This window comes from Crassostrea angulata, chromosome 7, assembly GCF_025612915.1.
Source record: "Crassostrea angulata isolate pt1a10 chromosome 7, ASM2561291v2, whole genome shotgun sequence".
NCBI classification, from domain to species: Eukaryota; Metazoa; Mollusca; class Bivalvia; order Ostreida; family Ostreidae; genus Magallana; species Magallana angulata.
The window spans coordinates 47126478-47135328 of NC_069117.1; the positions used below are offsets into that span (position 1 = coordinate 47126478).

The 8851-nt window shown below is 31.9% G+C and overlaps 1 long non-coding RNA gene across 1 annotated transcript; it reads left to right on the plus strand.

The window, feature by feature from the left end:
• The first annotated feature begins 1926 nt into the window (after nt 1-1926).
• LOC128192308 (uncharacterized) lies at nt 1927-3483 on the plus strand. Its single transcript, XR_008244527.1, has 3 exons — nt 1927-2043; nt 2501-2730; nt 3362-3483. It is a non-coding gene; the product is annotated as an uncharacterized LOC128192308 (long non-coding RNA).
• The last annotated feature ends 5368 nt before the right edge of the window (nt 3484-8851 follow it).

Consider the following 8851-nt stretch of genomic DNA (forward strand, 5'->3'; position numbering starts at 1 on the left):
AGACAGAGCGATGTCTCAATGCACGTAAAAAATTATTTTGTACAAAAGATATTTTCGATAATAGAGAAATCTCTTTTTATTTGAAACTTCAGCCGTAAAACCGTCTGCTGCAAAAAAAAAAAGAGATACAATTCCAAAGCTTGAATAAAGGGTACAGTTTTTTTCAGTCAGTCATACAGATACAGATATGTAAACCTATGCTTTTGAAGAGAACCTATAGTTGTATATCTATTTCGTTAAAGTGCATTTCGACACTTAAAAAAAACCTTGGTAGAAATTTTTAAAAATCAATCCAGTTTGTCTACACCATTTGTAAGGCACCAAATTACTGGAAAATGAAATGGACTTAAACTGTACATGTAATTGTAAAGTTATATTAAACTTTAATTAATTATCTAATTCAAGCGTTTTTGTTATTAAAACGAACATACCACAATACAGACATGTGCAAAACTTTTTTTTTAAATTCTATAAATGTGCTTTAGTTTTAGACCTAAATAATAAATCGATTAACTGTTCTATTTTAAAGCAAATACAATTTGACGTGTTTTATATGATTATGACATAAAAAGATAATGTTTGTTTTTGTTTTGTTTGTGTGTGTGTATCTGCTTGTTTGTTTGTTTGTTTGTTTTTTTACATAACGCCCAAATGAACTGCAAAGCAAGTCGCCGCTAGGAGGACTTTTATAATAGCATGTAGAATCCAATCTTCGTTCAACATCAATTGTCGTTCTATTTTATGAGAGTATTCACGCTATGATCACATTAAGAGAACTTTGAACTTTCACAAGATAGGTACAGGTATATTTTAATTGATTAGTACGTTATCACACATAATTCTCTGCGTTACTGTACTATCCGCTTACATTCGATATCTATCAGATAGTATATGAACATTACGTAAGAAATTTTGCTACTTATGATTCTCACAAGAATTGCCTTTCATATGAGAATCATTTGATAATTATTTGTGAAGTTGCTTTGATATTCTAAAGAACATTTTTTCAAGCATATTTTCATTTATTTAGGTTTCTGTTTTGTTGTGAGAGTATTCAAATTATCCATTTATTCTGCAATGCATAGAAATTAAACTTTCAAATTAACACTCCCCAATGCGTTCAATAGTCAATGCTAGTATATAATTATAACATGAAAAAAAAAAAAATGAGGGCTGTTCTAAAAAGTTGTCATTTTTATTTTTAGAATGCGCTATTCAAATGAAAACGACACACAGTATACTCCAATTTAATATATGTGTTGTGTAGTGACAATGAAGCATGTGGTTGGTTCACAAAACACTAACATATATACAAATTTAAGCTCTTTAAATCCTAGGTGGGATGTTAGGAAAAGTCAAGTGGTTGATTCTTGTCAAAACAAAGAAATAACGTTGTATAAATATACATTGGATCGCAATGCTAACTTTGAATTTTGAATCATCGTTATAAATCGAGCTGTATTGGCAGATAGATGATGACACAAAATAATCATTGCACATCTTGCGATGAATCGGGTTTAACAATTAGCAAATTTTGAAAAAGAAATAAAAATTAGAAGATTTTAAAACGAGTTCTTAACCGAATCATTTAGCTTTATCAATTTGATTGACACGAGGTCAAATCATATATAAATAAAGGGTATCAATGACGTAATGCCTGTTTTAATTTAGACAGAATTTTCATGTCCCAATCTCCGTTTAACTCAGACAGGCGTGAACTTGGGAACATACTCGGCGTACGTCTGTACGTATATCACAAGAACCCCGTATATATCAGTGGTAGAAATCGCAGCTGAATTGATTAGCTTCTCAAGGAAAAAAAAACTTTGATAAATACGTCTAGTAGACGATCGAAAGAGGTTTCACTGATGCCTCCATAGTGGACATCAGTCAACGGAGAAAGTTGCCGTCAAAACTCCTCTCGTCCGGAAATCAATACAATGGCCATGGTAGAAGATCACGGCAAAACAGCCGTGTCTCGGGCTCTCGCCTGGATATCGTAATGTCCGTGTAAACGGTCCTCCAGGAAGCCTCTTGGAATAAGTAAGATGACAGCTCATTTGTTCTCCAATCTTTTCCTGCCGCCGAATTAACACGATCTTGATTGCTTCGGTCGATTCATGGGGAGAAACAATATGAGTTTCTTGTCATTTTTCTCACATGGACATTGCAATATAGTAATTGAGAAAACATCGCTATCTCCCCACGTATATGTGAAGAACTCGCTGAAAATGCATTATTTAACATTCGCGTTAATTGAATGTCTTATGTATGCATGTAGCCTTTTTGTTTGACCTTGTTTTTGCTTATTTGCTCATTATAATTGCTAAGGATATATATCATGTCAAAATACGCCCCAAGAATTCACATAAATAAATATAAACAAAAATGCAATAGGGCAGGTAAATTGAAAATTAGTTTTGGTTTATTTATCAATGGCGATACTTATTATGTGTTAAAAAATTGAAGGTGAATTCACTGTTGCAAATATTATTTTTAGTGAGACGAAACCCACAACAACAATAGATATAAGCTGAATTATGATGAATCTGTCCGTCACCTGGGGCTGGGGATAGACATTACATAACGCCTATCTCCTGACTTTTGTTGAGGTGAAATAGATGAGCTTTGGCGGCCCGGAGAGATGCTGAGTCTTTCTTCTTCACACCAAGTGTCAAATCGCTGACGCTTACAGCCAAATTACAAACACTCGGCATTTTTGGCTTATTAGTAAGTTAAAAAGGGGACAAATAAATGAGACAATGATTCTTTCAAATGTCACGTTAAAGAAGAGCGGTGTATGTCTACTCACTAGAGCCTTCTGCCCCGTTTCATTTTTCTCTGCTACGCCTACATTTTGAAGGGCCTTTAGAGATATTGCCAAATCTAACAATGGCTTCACCCACTTATAGCTTGTTATGGATTTCGACTCATAATTTTATGATGAGCGCCTCACGATTCAGTTTGTCGTTAATTGAATAAATTAATCATGCTACAAGCCATATATACGTATTGGACAGCAGAAACTCGCTGTTCGATAGAAAAATCTTTAAATGCATGTAGCAAATTTTATGAATAAGTGATGAAGGAGAAATTTTGTAGCACAGGGAAGTATTTTCGGGAATAATGGTTTGGTGTTACCAAACATGAAAGATAAATATCTATATATGGAGACCACTGTTTGTCTCCTTTACTCTACACACATGCAGTCCCCGATTTAACAAAGACCAATTAGAATTTTCTTATGTTGGTTCTCGATCCCTGTAATAAAATGCAGTCACGATTAATTAACAATCATTGCAATAAACATTCAAAACATTGTTCATGATAAATTCATTTCAGTACATTTTTTTTATTGCAGGTCAAAATCTGAGTTCAAAAACCGACAGGTAGTCCGTCTCTAGTGGTAAGGTGAGAATGAATTTCTCTTACTCCGCCTTCCCTTTAACAATGTTAATGTTATAATAAATGTGGAAAAAAAACAACAACACAAAAAATGTTAAATGTATTTTCTTTTTTTTTAATATAAATTTTAAATAAAAAAAAATGACGTGAACAATTTCTAAAACATGTTTAAAATTTTACTTCTAGGAACTGTAAATTGAATTTATTTCATCAAATCTTTCACGCCACCTTTAGTTACATCCCTATATAGTCACATTTATTTCCTCTCCGATGCTACCCAGTTGAATTAAGATCTAATCTGTTCATTTTTTTTGGGGGGGGGGGGTCTTTCTATAAATAAAAATATTCAGATATATTAAAAACACTAAGCACTCAGATTTTAATATTTGGAAGTGATTAAACAAATTAATAAACATTTTGAGCGAGCGATCAGAACCCAGTGCATGTCTGTCCTTATTTACGGCTAACTCACACCAAGGCGAACCATTGATTTATGATATCGACGATAAGACGGGATTCCACATCTTGTAGCATAATTAGCAATAATAGGTAATTTGACAATTTACATGGACAGTTATGCAAATGAGCTGCGAAAGTTTGCACGGACTTGAAATACGCAATGACTTTTTTCTACAGACGAGAACGTGTCGATCTGTCAGTTTTACCTGTTATACATTCATCATTTTTGTGAATGGCCTTGAATAAGCGTACATATATTTTCATTCTTATGTTAAAAAAAATCAAAATATTTTATTTCTCAGAATTAATTTTTCATGGTCAGTTTTAAAACAATTCTTAGTGAACATTACCACTGTTTACTTAGAGGGAAATAAACAAGTTTGTTTTTTCTCTGTAAAGTTTCTCAAAAGAGAAATAAGCTTGAAGGTTAATTATCTGCTTTGAAAAAGAATCTATAGACGGCAGTGCCATATGAATGAAATAAAAAAAAATAGCCGTATTTTCTCTTTTTTCTGCTTAGCTTCAATTAATTGCATTAATTGCAAGTAGACTTATTAAAGTGTTACATTAAAGTTTTAAAATTCAGAGAATATAAAACTATCTCTGACAATTTATTGTATATATAGATAAATTCTCTGAAATAAATAATGATGATGATAATTGATACAGAAACAACTCTAAATCTGTTGACTTAACTAGAAATTGTACTTATTCTGAACTGAACATTTGCTTATTCCAATTCGATGATCAATGGATGAGAAAGATACAGTGCTATTTCAAAATTGATAGGAAGACAAGAATTCTATATACCACCTTGCGCCATTGTTTACCAAAGATCTGCTGATTACCGTGAAAATTGTTGAAATTAGCCAAAGCAATCTGGTGTGCTTTCGTGTAATATTCATGAAAATCTCACGTGAACAACTATTCAGGAAATCAGACCCAAACATATTGCGTTGTGTTGTAATATGTTGATAATTTCTTGTTTAGATCATGATTATTGTCTTAATTTATGTACCAATCATAAAGTTCATTTTTTGACGCATTTAATTAAAAGGCAAGCGATATGCATGACTTCTCTTCAATGACTTGATTAAGAACAGGTTTAAATCGCGGTTTTATACCGGTATATTAATGAAATACAAGTTTTTATTTAAAAATGATGCCAAGTTTCTTTTGAGCTTTTACCGGCAAATAAAGGATTATAATGTTCTTTTCATATCCCAATTTTTACCCTCTTGAATTTTCTAAGCAGGAACGGACAGTCATAAATAAAAACCCGTTTGGATATTAATGTTAATTTAATCTAGATGAATGAAGACCTCATTTCATTTAATAACTGTATAAATATTTGATGATGTATACAATTTTGCAATAAACCTCAAAGAGCGTTTTGGTGAACGTGAGAAACAAAATCGTTCTATTTTGTTTTCAAGTAAATAGTTGGTCTACCATAAATTGAAATTTTATTGGCGGTTTTATTTATGAGAAATTAAACGAATTGCAAGGCAAGGAATATTTATGCCTATTATTAATATTGTAATAAAACTTATTCGTTTTGCCTCATTTCTTTTTAAACAAACGCAGAAGAAAAGAAAGATAAAAGAAAACCAAAGAAAATAAATAACTAAATCGACCAAATAAGGTCATTATACTTCCAAGTGAAACACTCAACAAAAGCGCAGAAAAGTGTAATATACGCCGGTTTATGTTGACAAAGTGCGCGATATCCCGGAATCAATGACTAAGCCCCGAAGAACTGCGACACAATCGGGGTTGACTGCGAACACCGTTCATGAAAGACAGTCCTCTCGAATTGCAACATTTTGTCTAATTGCCATATATATCATCGGGCTTGCGACAGAAAATGGTATTCAGGAGTCCTCAGCCGGAAAATCGAGCCCAAACTGGGTCAGCCAGTCCTACCCTGATACATTTTTAAAACGGTGTTCTTTGCTGTGGATTAAACAGGAAGTATGATGTTATAAAACAAGGACAAACCATAATCCACGGTATACCAAGGTCACCAAGGTCAAACCCCGTGGATTACAGCTTCATCTTAAAATTTGACGTCCAAGGGAAGTCCCTTATATCGTATTTCTTGGTTAAGCTTAGTAGAGGGATTAACATGTCCTTTTGGTAGAAAAGAATTACACACATATACTTTACCCGCCATTGTTACACAATAAGGTTGCAAAACTACCAGGGGTGAAATCAGATACAGGAGTGTGCAGGGTTCGAATCTTTCAACACCCTGCCCCTGTGGTGGAGTGTTGGCATTTTGCTGTCACTCCGCCATCCTTTGTCCTTGATGACAATATATGACAAAGTTTGAGGCATGTATGTCGCTTCATTGCGATGTAGTGTCGCCAATGACCAAAACAGGAAACCCTTCTTGTCATCTGCGAACTGATTTTAGTCATTTTACCCATCCTTTCAACACTTGAAGGAAAATGCCCACTTGCGACGCAATTCGGTTTGTTTTTCATGGAATCGCCAACACTTTATTTCAAAATATATTCGATTGTCACGTTATTGATTTATGAAAATTGTTATTCTGATTGTACTAGTTGAACTACTGCACAAATGCTGCTTTTAAAAAAAGAAAGAAATAAAGTAGTTAATTATTACGCGTTAATGAACATAGGAACATTTTATACAACATGTAAATGTCAGTTAAAATGTCATAATCATGATGTTTGTAAAGTTGTTTATACCTTATGTGGGCAAATTCTCTACAACGCAATTGATGATGAACAACTATTTCATACAGTCTCAAGAGAGACAACCTGCACCGGAAAATGTAAAATGTAACTGTTACACTAACTTCTGCTGATCCATGCAAGAAAAATTATGTCAACATGCAAGAAAAAATTGCCAACATGCAAGCTAATTATGTCTAAGCAGAATTAGTTTATGACGCAACTTATACCCGTTTTTGTAAGAGAATCTGATCTCGATATGGGTAAATGTCTTTACAGAGACCAGCAATTGACATAACAGATATGTAAGATATTTATCTCAACATGCAATATCAATAATTATGCCAAATGATAGCTAATAAGGTATGTTTAATAACCAGAAAATTTAGTTGTTGATATTATATTTTATTATCTAACTATAGAATACTTATGATTGTGCATGTTTAGTGTATACATGTTTTTGTATCGTATAGTTTTCAATGACAGTGGTGTAATTACATTTAGCTACAATTTAAGGAGAAGAGAAGAACTCGTAAAGTTGTTACAACTTGTTTGTAATCCTTTTGTTGTTTTAATACAAAAATATGATTAATTCAAATTTAATAACTTAATACGTCATTTTATCTGACATCATAAATAACAAATGCAATGTATAATTTTGTTAACTTATTTGTATATGTAAACTTATTTGTACATGTAAACTTGTTTGTACATGTTAAATTATTTATGTCAGCATGAAAGATAATCACATCAACATGCGAGATAATAATGATCCTTATGTTTAGACATGACTCGATTATGTCTATATCCGACTTATATATGTCAGCACTTTAGCATAGTTTTCACGCAAGTTGACATAAATAAAATGCATATCAAGATATTATCATATAACATGAAATGCATTTAACTGCCAAGTACAATATATAGCAAATTCTGACAATTTTAAAATTTTGATTAAATTTTAAGGATGTCGATAAGGGGTTTTTGTGTAAAAACTACAATAACAGAACTTTTTTTTTAAATTTTTGACCTTATGTAATTTACACAAACTCTAGTTTATTTTTAAAGTTTCAAGAAAACATTTTTAAGGGTTCATCTCAAAATACAGGTATAATTATAAAAGGAATATATAGGAAATTGTCATTTTCCGCATTTAGAAGCAGATTAGGAAATTCTACAATAACGATTTTCCTCAAATTGTAACATGTTCATCTCAAAATATCAAAATGCACCAAATTTTGCTACATAATTGGAGAATTACAAATGTAGATTAATACAATGAATTCGTTACAAAAATATGAAAAATAACCCTGAGGATGGCATCATTCTGTGTTTAAAATTTCAAAGAAATACACTTTTTACTTTCTCTTTTATCTTATTTCTGATAATTCACGTCTACAAAGCTTCATTTTATCATAGCTTCATAAAAGCACAATGGCAACGCTTACCGACCGAACAACGAAAAAATCGTTTAAAAATAAAAAAAAAACTTTCCTTAAAATATCTAAATATTTTTTCTGTATTTTGTTTATTGTGTCTTGGTTAATAAACGGTATCGAAACAATTTCACAAAAGGTATAAATGCACTATATTTTACTTAAATGCGCAAAAACATGCGCAATGAAACCTGAAGTCGGCCTCCTTAAATATAGTATACTCGTATCTATATTGATATCTCATATCAATATCTCATTCTACATTTATTCATTTTTTTACATGGAATAACCCTGAGAAATTCTTCAAAATCGCACTCTCAAATCATGAGTATTCTAGCAATTAATTCTCTTTTGGGAAGGAGGCTTTGACAAAATTCTGATCAGGAATTTAATTCTTACTTACATGTGCTCTTTTCTTTTCTTATACTATAATACTATACGCTTTTCCTTGTGTGTCATAATGGCGATGCAAATGCTATAGCTGTTTGTTACAAGGGAGATTTAAAAGAGATGCATTTATTATAAAATTAGTTTAATTATCGTATTAATCGGAAAAAAGAACAATAATTGTTTTATTATATTATACAGCTTAGTTAGTCATCTACGAAGACGAATAGGGACACATGTACATACAAAAATATTTTTATCTCCTTATGACGAGAAAAGATCCCATTATTACGAGAAAAAAAACCTCTTTATTACAAGAAAAGATCTCGTTATTACGAGAAAAGATCTCACTACTACGAGAAAAGATCTATATAAAATGGTGCGTTTCATTGTTTTACATGTACTCTTATCGATCGACCAATTTATTAATATGAAGGATAATTTGTTTTGACTCCAAAATGT